Source organism: Triticum aestivum, chromosome 5D (genome assembly GCF_018294505.1).
Source record: "Triticum aestivum cultivar Chinese Spring chromosome 5D, IWGSC CS RefSeq v2.1, whole genome shotgun sequence".
Lineage (NCBI taxonomy): Eukaryota > Viridiplantae > Streptophyta > Magnoliopsida > Poales > Poaceae > Triticum > Triticum aestivum.
This window is the reverse complement of record NC_057808.1, coordinates 355,926,728-355,941,308: the sequence shown is the minus strand read 5'-3', so window position 1 is coordinate 355,941,308 and position 14,581 is coordinate 355,926,728. Positions and strand designations below refer to the sequence as shown.

The 14,581-nt window shown below is 43.8% G+C and overlaps 1 pseudogene; it reads left to right on the top strand.

Moving 5' to 3' along the window:
* The first annotated feature begins 5,937 nt into the window (after positions 1 to 5,937).
* Positions 5,938 to 12,105, top strand: LOC123120602 (uncharacterized; annotated as a pseudogene).
* The last annotated feature ends 2,476 nt before the right edge of the window (positions 12,106 to 14,581 follow it).

The following is a 14,581-nucleotide window of genomic DNA, read 5'->3' as shown; positions in this document are numbered from 1 at the left end:
GGCCATATCTGTTATATGCTAGGCTCATCAAGTTTAACCTGAGTATTCCGCGTGTGCAACTGTTTTGCACCCGTTGTATTTGAACGTAGAGCCTATCACACCCGATCATCACGTGGTGTCTCAGCACGAAGAACTTTCGCAACGGTGCATACTCAGGGAGAACACTTATACCTTGATAATTTAGTGAGAGATCATCTTATAATGCTACTGTCAATCAAAGCAAGATAAGATGCATAAAAGATAAACATCACATGCAATCAATATAAGTGATATGATATGGCCATCATCATCTTGTGCTTGTGATCTCCATCTCCGAAGCACCGTCATGATCACCATCGTCATCGGCGCGACACCTTGATCTCCATCGTAGCATCGTTGTTGTCTCGCCAACTTATGCTTCAACGACTAACTCTACCGCTTAGTGATAAAGTAAAGCATTACAGGGCGATCGCATTGCATACAATAAAGCGACAACCATATGGCTCCTGCCAGTTGCCGATAACTCGGTTACAAAACATGATCATCTCATACAATAAAATATAGCATCATGTCTTGACCATATCACATCACAACATGCCCTGCAAAAACAAGTTAGACGTCCTCTACTTTGTTGTTGCAAGTTTTACGTGGCTGCTACGGGCTAAGCAAGAATCGTTCCTATCTACGCATCAAAACCACAACGATAGTTCGTCAAGTTAGTGATGTTTTAACCTTCTCAAGGACCGGGCGTAGCCACACTCGATTCAACTAAAGTTGGAGAAACTGACACCCGCCAGCCACCTGTCTGCAAAGCACGTCGGTAGAACCAGTCTCGCGTAAGCGTACGCGTAATGTCGGTCCGGGCCGCTTCATCCAACAATACCGCCGAACCAAAGTATGACATGCTGGTAAGCAGTATGACTTGTATCGCCCACAACTCACTTGTGTTCATATAACATCTACGCAAATAACTAGGCTCGGATGCCACTGTTGAGGAACGTAGTAATTTCAAAAATTTCCTACGCACACACAGGATCATGGTGATGCATAGCAACGAGAGGGGAGAGTGTGTCCACGTACCCTCATAGACCGAAAGCGGAAGCGTTAGCACAACGCGGTTGATGTAGTCGTACGTCTTCACGATCCGACCGATCAAGTACCGAACGCACGGCACCTCCGAGTTATGCACACGTTCAACTCGATGACGTCCCTCGAACTCCGATCCAGCCGAGCTTTGAGGGAGAGTTCCGTTAGCACGACGGCGTGGTGACGATGCTGATGTTCTACCGACGCAGGGCTTCGCCTAAGAACCGCTACGATATTATCGAGGTGGATTATGGTGGAGGGAGGCACCGCACACGGCTAAGAGATCCAAGGGATCAATTTTTGTCCCTATGGGGTGCCCCCTGGCCACGTATATAAAGGAGTGGAGGAGGGGGGAGAGGGTCGGCCCCTATGACGCGCCCTGGAGGAGTCCTACTCCCACCGGGAGTAGTTTCCCCCCCCCCCCCTTCCAAGTAGTAGGATGGGAGTCAAGGAAAGGGAAGAGAGAAGAGAAGGAAGGAGGGGGCGCAGCCCCCCCCCCCTAGTCCAATTCGGACTAGGCCTTGGAGGGCGCGCAGCCTCCCATCTCTCTTTCCCCTAAAGCCCAATAAGGCCCATATACTCCCCGGCGAATTCCCGTAACTCTCCGGTACTCCGAAAAATACCCGAATCAGTCGGAACCTTTCTGATGTCCGAATATAGTCGTCCAATATATCGATCTTTACGTCTCGACCATTTCGAGACTCCTCGTCATGTCCCCGATCTCATCCAGGACTCCGAACTACCTTCGGTACATCAATACACATAAACTCATAATAAAACCGTCATCGAACTTTAAGCGTGCGGACCCTACGTGTTCGAGAACTATGTAGACATGACCGAGACATGTCTCCGGTCAATAACCAATAGCGGAACCTGGATGTTCATATTGGCTCCCACATATTCTACGAAGTTCTTTATTGGTCAAACCGCATAACAACATACGTTGTTCCCTTTGTCATCGGTATGTTACTTGCCCGAGATTCGATCGTCGGTATCTCAATACCTAGTTCAATCTCGTTACCGGCAAGTCTCTTTACTCGTTTCGTAATACATCATCTCGCAACTAACTCATTAGTCACAATGCTTGCAAAGCTTATAGTGATGTGCATTACCGAGAGGGCCCAGAGATACCTCTCCGACAATCGGAGTGACAAATCCTAATCTCGAAATACGCCAATCCAACAAGTACCTTCGGAGACACCTATAGAGCACCTTTATAATCACCCAGTTACGTTGTGACGTTTGGTAGCACACAAAGTGTTCCTCCGGTAAACGGGAGTTGCATAATCTCATAGTCATAGGAACATGTGTAAGTCATGAAGAAAGCAATAGCAACATACTAAACGATCAAGTGCTAAGCTAATGGAATGGGTCAAGTCAATCACATCATTCTCCTAATGATGTGATCCCGCTAATCAAATGACAACTCATGTCTATGGCTAGGAAACATAACCATCTTTGATTAACGAGCTAGTCAAGTAGAGGCATACTAGTGACACTCTGTTTGTCTATGTATTCACACATGTATTATGTTTCCGGTTAATACAATTCTAGCATGAATAATAAACATTTATCATGAAACAAGGAAATAAATAATAACTTTATTATTGCCTCTAGGGCATATTTCCTTCACATCTAGTGCCCCTTAGTGATTTTGGTGTATTGAAGACTTATAGGTTAAGGGACTAATGTGTTTATGAGTATACACAGGTCTATAAGTCTATGAGGAGTTTGATATTTACAGAGAAAGTCGACCCCTAAAAATGAAGTTCTTCGTCTGAAGACTTTGGATTTCTGAAGACTTTTTGAAGACTTTGAAAGTGAAGAAATTGGTGTGACCTTGAAGACTTGGTATTCATTCGAGGAACATGAAGCGTGAAGACTTTTGTTTTCGTAGTTGCATTTTCTCTTTCTTGAGTCATAGGAAACACCGTACTGTTAAAGGGGGTCGAGGAAATACTAGGAAAAATTTCCATGTGATGCTCAACTCAAAATCCTACACCTACCAATCCCTTCGAGTGAAGCCATTGGAAATCTCATACAGTTCAGTCATATTCTTCACTGACATAGACGAAGTTCTTCTGGTCTCTGAGGAATTTGTTCTGACTGAGGTGTTAGGAATTCGCCAGTGCGTATTGCCTACACAGTGAGGAACATGATAGCCCTGAGGAATTTGAGCCTCAAATATCAGACCGTTGCTGTGCTATGCGCCAGCTGTCCCAAAATATCTACCCACCTAACGGTCATATCATTGAAGGGCATTTATGTCTTATCATGTCGGGCTGCTCCCTAGGCTATAAATAGCCGCCCCCTACAACCACTGGCTGGTTAGCTGCTCCGAGAGAAACTGACACTTGTCATTTGAGAGCATCCCGTCCTCCGAGGACTTTGAGCGAAAATCATCAAGTGAGGAAAATCCAAACCCAAACACCTACAAACCCAAAGTGATTGAGCATCACTGAAGAGATTGATCCTGCGTGGATCCGACGCTTGTTACCTTTGAAGACTGTGCTTCTTCCAGACAGTTAGGTGTCATGGTCTAGAGCATCCAAGAGGAATTGTGGATCGCCGAGTGACCGAGTTTGTGAAGGTTCGGAAGTCACCTGAAGACTTACCACGAGTGATTGGGCGAGGTCTGTGTGACCTTAGCTCAAGGAGAATACGGTGAGGAATGTGTGTCCTCGGGTTTAAATACCTAGCCGCTCCAACCAGATGTACAACTAAGACAGCAGTTGGAAATGGTCCACCAAATCATTGTCTTCACCAAGCTTACTGGTTCTATTCTCTCAACTCTTTCACTTCCTCATTACTGTGTTGTGCACTTGTTCATATCTGTGTTTGAAGACTTTGATTGAAGACTTTCTAAATTTCCTCAGTTCAATTTCTTCAGTCTGTTTCTCTTCATCCTATGTTAGCCTGTGTTTACGCTTTCTGTACTCTGTGCCTGTCTTCATTTCATCATGATGACCATGCTTGTGTTCTGTTATGTTTACTTCTGAGTACTTATTCCGCTACAAGTAGTTCTTCGCTGAGGAATTTCCTCACCCGAAAATTCCTCAGTGAAGAATTCATAAAAATCGCCTATTCACCCCCCTCTAGTCGATATAACGCACTTTCAACATGCCTTACTACGTCGACATCAGTGCGACGTTGTTGCTTACTTGGAATCTGCATCGTGATACGTCTCCAACGTATCTATAATTTTTCATTGTTCCATGCTATTATATTATCTGTTTTGGATGTTTTATATGCATTAATATGCTATTTTATATTATTTTTTGGACTAACTTATTAACCCAGAGCCCAGTGTCAGTTTCTATTTTTTCCTTGTTTTAGAGTTTCGCAGAAAAGGAATATCAAACGGAGTCCAAACGGAATAAAACTTTACAATGATTTTTCTTGGACCAGAAGACACACGTAGGACTTGAGAACCAAGTCAGAAGAGTCCCGAGATGATGGCAAGGGTGCAGGGCGCGCCCCAGGGGGGGCGTCCCCCTGCCTTGTGGGTCCCTCGGAGCCCTCCTAACCCTATTCTTCGGCCTATAAATTCCCAAATATTCCAAAACCCTCAGAAGCATCCACGAAAATACTTTTCCGCCGCCGCAACCTTCTGTTCCTGTGAGATCCCATCTTGGGGCCTTTTCCAGCGATCTGCCGGAGGGGGATTTGCACGGAGGGCATCTACATCAACCCTATTGCCCTTCCGATGAAGCGTGAGTAGTTTACCTCAGACCTACGGGTCCATAGCTAGTAGCTAGATGGCTTCTTCTCTCTCTATGATCTTCAATACCATGTTCTCCTCGATGATCTTGGAGTTCTATCCGATGTAATATTCTTTTACGGTGTGTTTGTCGAGATCCGATGAATTGTGGATTTATGATCAGATTATCTATGAATATTATTTTAATCTCCTTTGAATTCTTATATGCGTGATTTTATATCTTTGTATTTCTCTTCGAATTATCGGTTTGGTTTGGCCAACTAGATTGGTATTTCTTGCAATGGGAGAGGTGCTTAGTTTTGGGTTCAGTCTTGCGGTGTCCTCACTGAGTCACATTGTAGGGTAGCGAGGTACGTACTGTATTGTTGCCATCAAGGATAAAAAGATGGGGTTTTCATCATATTGCTTGAGTTTATCCATCTACATCATGTCATCTTACTTAATGTGTTACTCTGTTCTCTTGAACTTAATACTCTAGATGTAGGCAGGAGTCGATTGATGTGTGGAGTAATAGTAGTAGATGTCGGCAGGAATCGGTCTACTTAACACGGACGTGATGCCTATATGCATAATCATTGCCTTGGATATCGTCATAACTTTGCGCTTTTCTATCAATTGCTCGACAGTAATTTGTTCACCCACCGTATTATTTGACTTCAAGAGAGAAGCCTTTAGTGAAACCTATGCCCACCCGGGTCTATTTTCCATCATATATTTTCAGATCTATAAACTCAAAAACCTAAAAATACCTTGCTACAATTTATTTACTTATATTTAGTTTTACGTTTTAGTAATCATTTATACCTATCTCTATCAGGTCTCACCATTGCAATTGACCGTGAAGGGATTGACAACCCCTTTATCGCGTTGGGTGCAAGTGTTTGATTGTTTGTGCAGGTGCATAGATTGGAGAGTTGCTTGTACCTCCTACTGGATTGATACCTTGGTTCTCTAACTTAGAAAAATACTTATCTCTACTTTCCTGCATCACCCTTTCCTCTTCAAGGGAAAACCAACACAAGCTCAAGAAGTAGCACATCACCGCAGCTTGTCCGGTCGCAGACACCGGGCTGGAGCAACTCGGTGCCTGCACGTTGTTTGTCGGTATGCCTCAAGCGAGCATGCCGTCGTAGGACGACACAGATAGGCAGATGTTTGAGATGATCCCCGACGGAGACATAGGCTACTACGAGGACGGGCAGGTGGATGGCTCAGAGTCCATGCAGCCAGGCACATATATCCAACCGGGCACGTACACCCAGTCCGGCACTTACACCCAGTCGGTCACACAGCCAGGCATGTACACAAAGCCAAATTGGTCCACCGACCAGCACAAGCAAGAGAAGGATGGAGACGGCGAACCTGATCAGGATGAATTTGCTGCCTATCCAAAGAAAAAAGGTAGAGGAGGAAACTTCAACATGAGGTAGGACGAGTTGTTGTGCGATGTGTGGTTGGCCACTAGCGTCGATCCGATCCATGCAGAGAGCAAAGGGGATCAACATTTTGGACCAACATTCACACTTGTTTCCATGAGCACAAGCATTTCAAGCTCTACATCAATGAACACATCCGCAACCATGGGGTGAAGTATCTCAACCATCGATGGTACATCATCTAGGAGACCATGTCCAAGTATTGCGGGCACTTGAAGCAACTCATCAGGCATTTGCTAAGTGGTGCCCAAATCTCCCAACAAGTAAGTTGTTATATGTGTTGATCATTTGGCCGTATATGCATATTGTTGATCAGATATGCAACTTGTTGGCCAGATATGCTCTATGTTTTGGTCATTTGGTCGGGTCGGATAAGCAACTTGTTAACAATGTTTTACTTTGTAGCCTTCTCGTGCGTGCAATTCTTGAAGTTGAAAAAGAAGAACTTTGTCGTCATGCATTTTTGGTTAAAGTTGAATTGGCAACCCAAGTGGAATTTATTCGTTGCCAACTTCGCCGAGTCCTCCGACATGGGCACCGAGGAAGAAACGGGTAATCCAACCGACCCAACAAAAGAGCGGCCCAATAAGGTTAGAAGAGGGTTCCGGGAAAAGAAGTGAGAGGTGGAGAAGGCGAAGCGAGAAGGGCCGACGACCAAGATGGCAGAGAGGTCCGAGATCATCTTGGTGAAGAAGGAGGAGACATGTAATACCGAGAGGTTTAACATGTTGATGGCGGGGACTAAGAAGAAGCTCTAGCTTGGAGAAGAATGACATGCTCGAAGAGAAAAAGGTTGAAATCGGAGCCGCTTAGGAGGAGGCGAAGATGTTGACCCTGAAAATGGAGGATTTGGATGATGATGTAAGGATGATCGAGCAAGCCGTCTATCTTAGGTTGTTGAAATGCGCTAAGGATCAGCTGGCGAGAGGGGACAAGGGGGCAGCGACAGAGTAAATGTGGAGGCTTTGATTGCCGGTCCAGCAGGGCAGAAATTTCAGTTTTTTACACGGACGCCAGACTAATATTCTTTTATGACCGGACATGTAAAAACTATGAATACTGTCTTTTTAATTGTGATCGTGGCGTTATCCGAATGGGCGCGCTATTTGATCGGGCGCATTCGAATTTCAAATTTACTAAACATTAGCGAAAATTTAGAAGACAACTTTGAATGATCGGCTCTCACATTACTATCTACAGATTGGTTCCCACCCATCTACGGATACGTAGTTTGAGAGTACGATGCCCTTACTCTGCAGTTTTGTCGCCGTCAGTTAGTCAAGTCGAACATTACTTCACCTGACCCAGTGGCTAGCTGTACGCATGAAACACGGAATGTCCAGTTCAGGAAAGAATCCAGTGAAAATCTTGTGAAGATCATGCATCGTACTGATACTGCCGGACTGTAGCTAGCAGCCCAGTAGGCCGTACTATTTCCTTTCGAGAGGCCTAGCAAGCAAGTCTTTTTTTCCTTAGGGGCTCCGGCCCTGTTTGGTTCAGCTTTCGTCGATGGATTCCGCTGCCGTGCAGCAGAATCTGAACCAAAGGGCGAACCTAGCAGAATCCTATTTCAGAAATCCGCTGTCAAAATCTGAACCAAAAGCGAAAGCAGCCCAGGACGTGCTTTTCAAAATCTGATTCCGCTGCGGGCCAAAATCTGAAAAAGCTGTATCAGCTGGTTTGCCAAATAACCTACATCTTTTTCACATCAGATTTTCCACAGCTATTTTTCCACAGCAGATTTTTCACAGCTGCTTTTAGAAATCCACAACCGAACCAAACATGGCCTAAGTTGCCTGCCACTTTCGAGAGCTCCTGGCTGACGCTCGTTAGCGTCAGGCAGAGTAGCTTCCGCTGAAGGTAGATACAGATGGGCTGGCCCAACGCGTAAAAATAACGCGCTAGAGATCGAACACGCGACGTCCCACTCGGGAATTTTATAGCCAAACCAGTCGAGCTGATAAGTTGTACTGGTTCGCAAGCAGCGCAAGATCTTAAAATAAACGACAACTTTTGAAAATTTACGAACAATTCAAGAAAATCGAGAACAAGAAAAAATGAAAATTCTGAACAAAATTTGACAAACGCGAAACCCTTCTTCAAACCATGAACAATTTTTGAAATTTGAACAAACTTTTCAAACGTGAATACCTATTAAAAAGTTGAACAAAAATTTCGAAATTCCAAAAAGATGAACAATTTTTAAATATACAATGAACAATTTTGTATTATACGCTAAACAATTTTAAATACATACTCAACATTTTTCTGATATACACCGAACAAAATTTAAAAAATACATTGAACATTTCGGTAATGTACGTTGAATTTTTTTTGAATTGTGAACAAAATTTAAAAAACATAATTTTTTTATGAAATCATGAAAAAATACGAAATTTTAAACTTTTTTTAAACAAAGGACGAAAATAAAAACGAAAAAGGATAAAATAAGAAGAGGAGTAAAAAAGAAAAAGAAACAGAATAAATAAACTGAAGAAGAAAAGAATAAAGAAACAGGAAGAACAGAAAACCGGCGAAAGAGAAAAAAAACCGGTTTAGGGAACCTTCTAGAAAGTTCCCAAAACTGGTTTGCCTGGGACTGCATTAACTAGCGAGGTGGGCCGGCCCATCGCGCGCAGCTACTCCCGCACTTCAGCAAGCCACGTCTCCTCGACGCACGCGAGCGTCAAATAGGAACCACCGCCACTTTCATCATGCGTGTCGTGCTAGGTTTTGTTTTTGAAACTCCTGTGTCGTGCTAGTGGACGTAGACAGGCTGGACTGGTCATACAATTTGTTTTTGAGAAAGAAAACTAGAGTAGACTAGGCCCACTCTGGTTTAGCCCGTACATGTTAACAACGGGCTTCTTTACAAAAGTGCTAACAATGGGCTGTCCGCGCATAAAGCCAGCCCAAGTGCCGGTTTTGCCACGTTTTTTGTGATTATATATTTCATTGATTTAAATAGTAAAAATGCCATTCCAAAAAATGTTTAAAACAGTTTTTAAATGGGACAAATACTTTTGCAGAAATAAACTGGTTTCAATAGTGCGTATAAATGTTCATCGTGTATTTACAAATAATCCATCGTATTTGAGAAACTAGATGATGCTCCGCGCGTTGCTGCGGGAACCTTGGTAAAACATATGCATAAATAGAAGGCAGAAAACTAAAACTATTGCAAAAAAAATTAAGAACACTCCCGGGATATATTTTGAAAACAATAAAGTATATGAAGCATATGACAAAATGTTGTATAAAAAGAGAATTTGTTGGATTGAAGTCAAACGGGTGCCATTATTAATAAAAATGTGTAACAAATAAGTGAAACAAAGTAACATGCATGGTTGCTAAGGTGGCATAGTTGCATGAATAGATTAATTGTAACTTATAACCATATGCATGACTTGATGATGTGGCATAGTTGCATGAAGAGAAAAAAAAATAGATAGTGGGTTGCAACTATTTAAGAGTAGAGGATGTCCGTTGCTTATTTAAAAATATTCACCGTATATTATAAAAGCCTTCATTATGTCCTACAAAATTAATCATTATGTGCCTAAAAATGATAATAGCATATTTGAAAATGTTCAAAATTATTCATTGCTTGCATAAAAGCTGTCACACTATAATAAATTGTTTTTCTTTGAAGGAAGAGAAAAAAAGGGAAAGAAAGAAAACCAGACATGTCCTAGCACACAAAAAATAAAAACCTGCATAGTAACAACCAACGGTAAAACCCCAAACAAAACCGTGGTAAAGAAAAAACCAAAAGGAAAACCGACACCCTAGCACCGAGCCAACCCAAGAGTAAGAGGGCTGCACAAATGGTCTCTGTTCGGCCGCAAATGCTAGGTCTCGCTTATTGGGAGACCATAGCTAGCACCGTCTCAACCGATCAACGAGGTGGGCCAGCCCATCAACTATGATATGAGTGGGTTTGGCAATCTTTTGAGGACCGGTTTGTGCAACATTTCGTTCGATATTTTTCCGGTTTTGGGAAGGTTACACATGTTTTCTTTCCTTTATATTTTTTATTATCTTTTTTTTTTCCTTTTTGGTTTCCTTTTTTCTTTTCATGTTTTCACAGTACATGCTGAGGATTTCTTTTATATGTTCAACATTTTTAGTATATAGATCGAGCAATTTTCGGATACACGTTGATTTAGAAAAAAAAAATACATGTTCAACATTTATGCGAATAAATGTAGAACCAGTGGCTGTGCTAGGATCGAACCCTTGTGATGTAAAGCTTCTCTAAAAGGAAAATTTTGCAGACAATACATAGGAAAAAAATCTCATAGTTTATTATGACTTTTTCACGGTAGTAGTCCTTTTGCGATCATGCATATTTTGATATGTATGCATAATAGCATTGATACTAATAAACTGGAATATATTGGTTTCAACATAATAAATGAGGTAATGGTACAAGAAATAATCATCTGTTCTATGTCGGAAATGAGAGCTGATATATTTCATTGCGGAAAATGCTCTTTCAATTGTTCCTCGCCACCGGAAAAAATAATGCAAGCTTCACCAAAAGAAATACTATAGTAATAGCAACATACTACCTTACATCCTAATACTGCTTGTGAGAGAAGAAAATTAGAACGGAACTAGAGAACATAGAGAACCCGAGAACAGAAGTTGAACATTTCTAAATACACAATGATTTATTTAAACACATGCTGAATATCATAAAAGAATGCATGAATAAAATTTTACATTTTCATGAACATTTTTTTAATGGCAGGAAGCATATTTTTAAACAAGTGAACTTTTTAAATGCCATTATTTTTTTAATGATACAAACAGTTTTTATAAACTACGTGAACAATTTCCCATTTTCACAACAATTTTAAATGACATGCACATCTTTCTGAATGGTAAAATAATTTTATAAATTTTGTGAGAAAAAACTTTATACTGCATGGACTTTTTTTAATGCATGGTGAAGGTTTTAAAATGTCATGAGAAATTTTTTAAACATGTGAATATTTCTAAAATAATACTGTCATTTGTTGAATGGTAAGAATATTATTTAAAATTGCACAAACAATATTTTTACATTAGATGAATAAAATGCATGGTGAATATTTCTGAAAATTAAAGTAAGAAGTTTGATTCAAAAATATATGAGGCAGGAGCACTAGAGACCCACAAACTTGCAATGCATGTGATGGTTTAGTCCACAAACTTGTAAAAGGTGATCAACCCATCCCTAAAGTTGCACGGTTTGGGATGATCTAGTCTACAACCAATCAAGAGCGGACAAATGGCGCCTCGATGGCCTTTGCGTGCCACAGCCGCTAGCCTTGGCATTTTTGCAAAAACCCCTTGACCTTTAGGGAAATTATGCGCGCGTGCATAAGAGAAACTTGCTGAGGCACACCACCCGAGCACGCACACATGCATCACTCTCCTCTCAGGAGCAACGGCGACCGTGCCACGCGTGTGCGAGCACATGGGAGAGCTCGCCTCCACCGCGGCGGCAGCGCTATCGTCATCCTTGCTGCTGGCCGCGGTGTCCGTGAAGGGGGGCGAAGAGCGCGCCAGCGCGGTACGTCAAGGTAGCGTCGAGGGTCTTCCGGGTGAAGCCGGGCGCCGTGGCCGGCGCGGCCCGCCACCACCACCACTTCCTCGACTCCTGCTTCTTCTGCAAGCAGAGCATCTCCCGCGACCGTGACACCTTCATGTGACGCGGAGTTCTACTGCGAGGAGTGCAGGCAGGAGCAGATGGCCATGGACGAGACGCTCCACGCGTCGGCGCGCCAGCACCGCAAGCAGGCGGAGGCCGCAATGACGGCATCCATGGTTCACCGCCGACGGACCATCGCTAACCTCGGCGCGGTGGCGCGCACTCCCGTGGCTGCCAGCTAGTTGTAGGTTGACGACGAGCGGGTGCAGCTGCGCATGTACCATGGATCGATCTTCCTTAGCTAGATCGCTATATATGTGGCTAAAAAACGAACTGATCATAACAGCGGTTCGACCGAATTGCTAGCAAGAAAGAGGGGAGAGGTGCATAGTTAAGACATGGATCTCAAAATGTTTTTCTGGATGTTCTTGCTGTGTATGATAAAGTGGATCATCAGCTCTACATAGTACTAGCTAGAGTATAGGATGGAAAATCGATCAAGCTTTCGAGTGATCGAGGCTTGTTCTGGACAAGTTAATCTGAGCATTTGTTCTTCTTTTCAATGATACCCATCTTCAACCTATGTAAACTAATCATCTTCTGCATCAAGACTTTTTTTTCGCGAATACGCAAAGCTTGCGTATCTTTTCATTGATAGAAGGAAATAGAATGAATACAATAGAGGGTACAACACATGACATGAATGCATGAAGGCATGAGCATGGCACCCGGAGCAGAGAGACAAGGGATGCTCGGCTCGAACAGAAGAAAGACACAACTAAACCCACCAAGCCTAGAACTAGAGAGGCAGGCCAAACCAGCATGACATCGAACATCCCCAAATCCAACACCGAGGACACCGCGAGCAAGTAAGATGGCGCCTTCCGAAAGGGGAACGACGTCGTGACGCCGCCGCCATCCGATCCGAAGAACCGGACCTAGGGTTTCCCCCAATGCTCGAAGAGGGGCACGGATAAAGGCCATGGCAACGCCTCCAAGAAGGGATACGACACCCGCGGGTGAAAGGACATGCGGTGCCGCCATGCGTGGTTTTGGTAATTGATGACAATCTCTATGGACTAATGGTTGCCTTGAGTTATATTTGAAGGATTTGTCCATAGGCTTTTCTTGGAGTCCATTTGTTGGTTTCAAGGAGAGTTTGTGATGACCAAGGTGCTATTCAAGGAATTACCTAAAGATTGGTCATGTGAGAGGTTGATCAAGACTAAGTCAAAGAGTGAATCAAGTTGATCAACACACAAAGCGTAGAAGATGTACCGAGAGGGATCAAGTGATCCCATGGTATGGTAAGCATTGTCAATTACGCTTTGTGTACTAACCCATGGTATTCGTGAGAGTTCTTTGTGGGGTTAGGTTGCGGTGTGTAAGTTCAAGTGGAGCATCACGAAGAGATGAAATGCTTGAAGCTTGCCGTCTATTGTGGTCACAATGGACTTGTGAAGATGTTCGGAAGAGTGGCTCACCCATAGTGGAGTATGGGGGGAGCAATCAACTAGTCTTCATCGAGCCAACGCAATCAAGAAAGGTGGTCCAACTTGAGGGAGTCAAGATCGACATCATCTGTGTATACTGTCGTGTGCTGCACCTATGTGGTCGTTGAATACTACCCCTGCGGTAGTACCGCAAGGGCAGGCGGTAGTACCGCTCCGGCAGTAGTACCGCCCTGTCGTCCCATTGCAGTAGTGTTTCTTTTGGCCACTGCCGCCCTAGCGGTAGTACCGCTCCTTGGAACGGTAGTACCGCTCGGTGCGGGCTGTGAGGATAATGGTTGGATTTTTCCCCTCCTATAAAAGGGGGTCTTTTCCCCATTGAATCTTATCTCTTGAGCTCGTGTTCTTCCCCCATTGTTGACCTTCTTCGAGCTTGCTAACTCTCAATCCCTTCATAGATTTTTGCTAGTTTTTTAGGGAAAAGAGAGAGGAGATCTAGATCCACATTTCCACCAATCACTTTCTCCTCTATGTGAGGGGAACCCCTTGGATCTAGATCTTGGAGTTCTTGGTGTTCTCCTTCCTGTTCTTCCTCCCATTTTCCTCCCTAGCATTAGTTGCTTTGGTGGGATTCGGGAGAGAAGGACTTGGGCACTCCGTGTGCCCTTGCCATTGCATTTCGTGCATCGATTTGAGTTCTCCACGGTGATACGTGGAAGTTACAAGTTGAGAAGCTTATTACTCTTGGGTGCTTGGTGCCCTTGAGCTTGTTCCTCTTGGGTGCTTGGGCGCCCTAGACGGTTGGTGGTGTTCGGAGCTCAATCATTGTGGTGTAAAGCTCCGGGCAAGCGTCGGGGTCTTCAATTAGGTTGTGGAGATCGCCCCGAGCAATTCGACGGGTACCGGTGACCACCCCCATGGGTTGCCAAAGTGTACGGGTTCGGTGACCGCCCCCAAGGGTTGCAATTTGTACGGATTCGGTAACCGCCCTCAAGGGTCCCTTAGTGGAATCACGGCATCTTGCATTGTGCGAGGGCGTGAGGAGATTACGGTGGCCCTAGTGGCTTCTTGGGGAGCATTGTGCCTCCACACTGCTCCAAACGGGGATTAGCATCCGCAAGGGTGTGAACTTCGGGCATCGACGTCTCCGCGTGCCTCGGTTATCTCTTACCCGAGCCCTTTACTTATGCACTTTCCTTTGTGATAGCCATATTGTTCTTTGTTATATATCTTGCTATCACATAGTTGCTTATCTTGGTTAGCATAA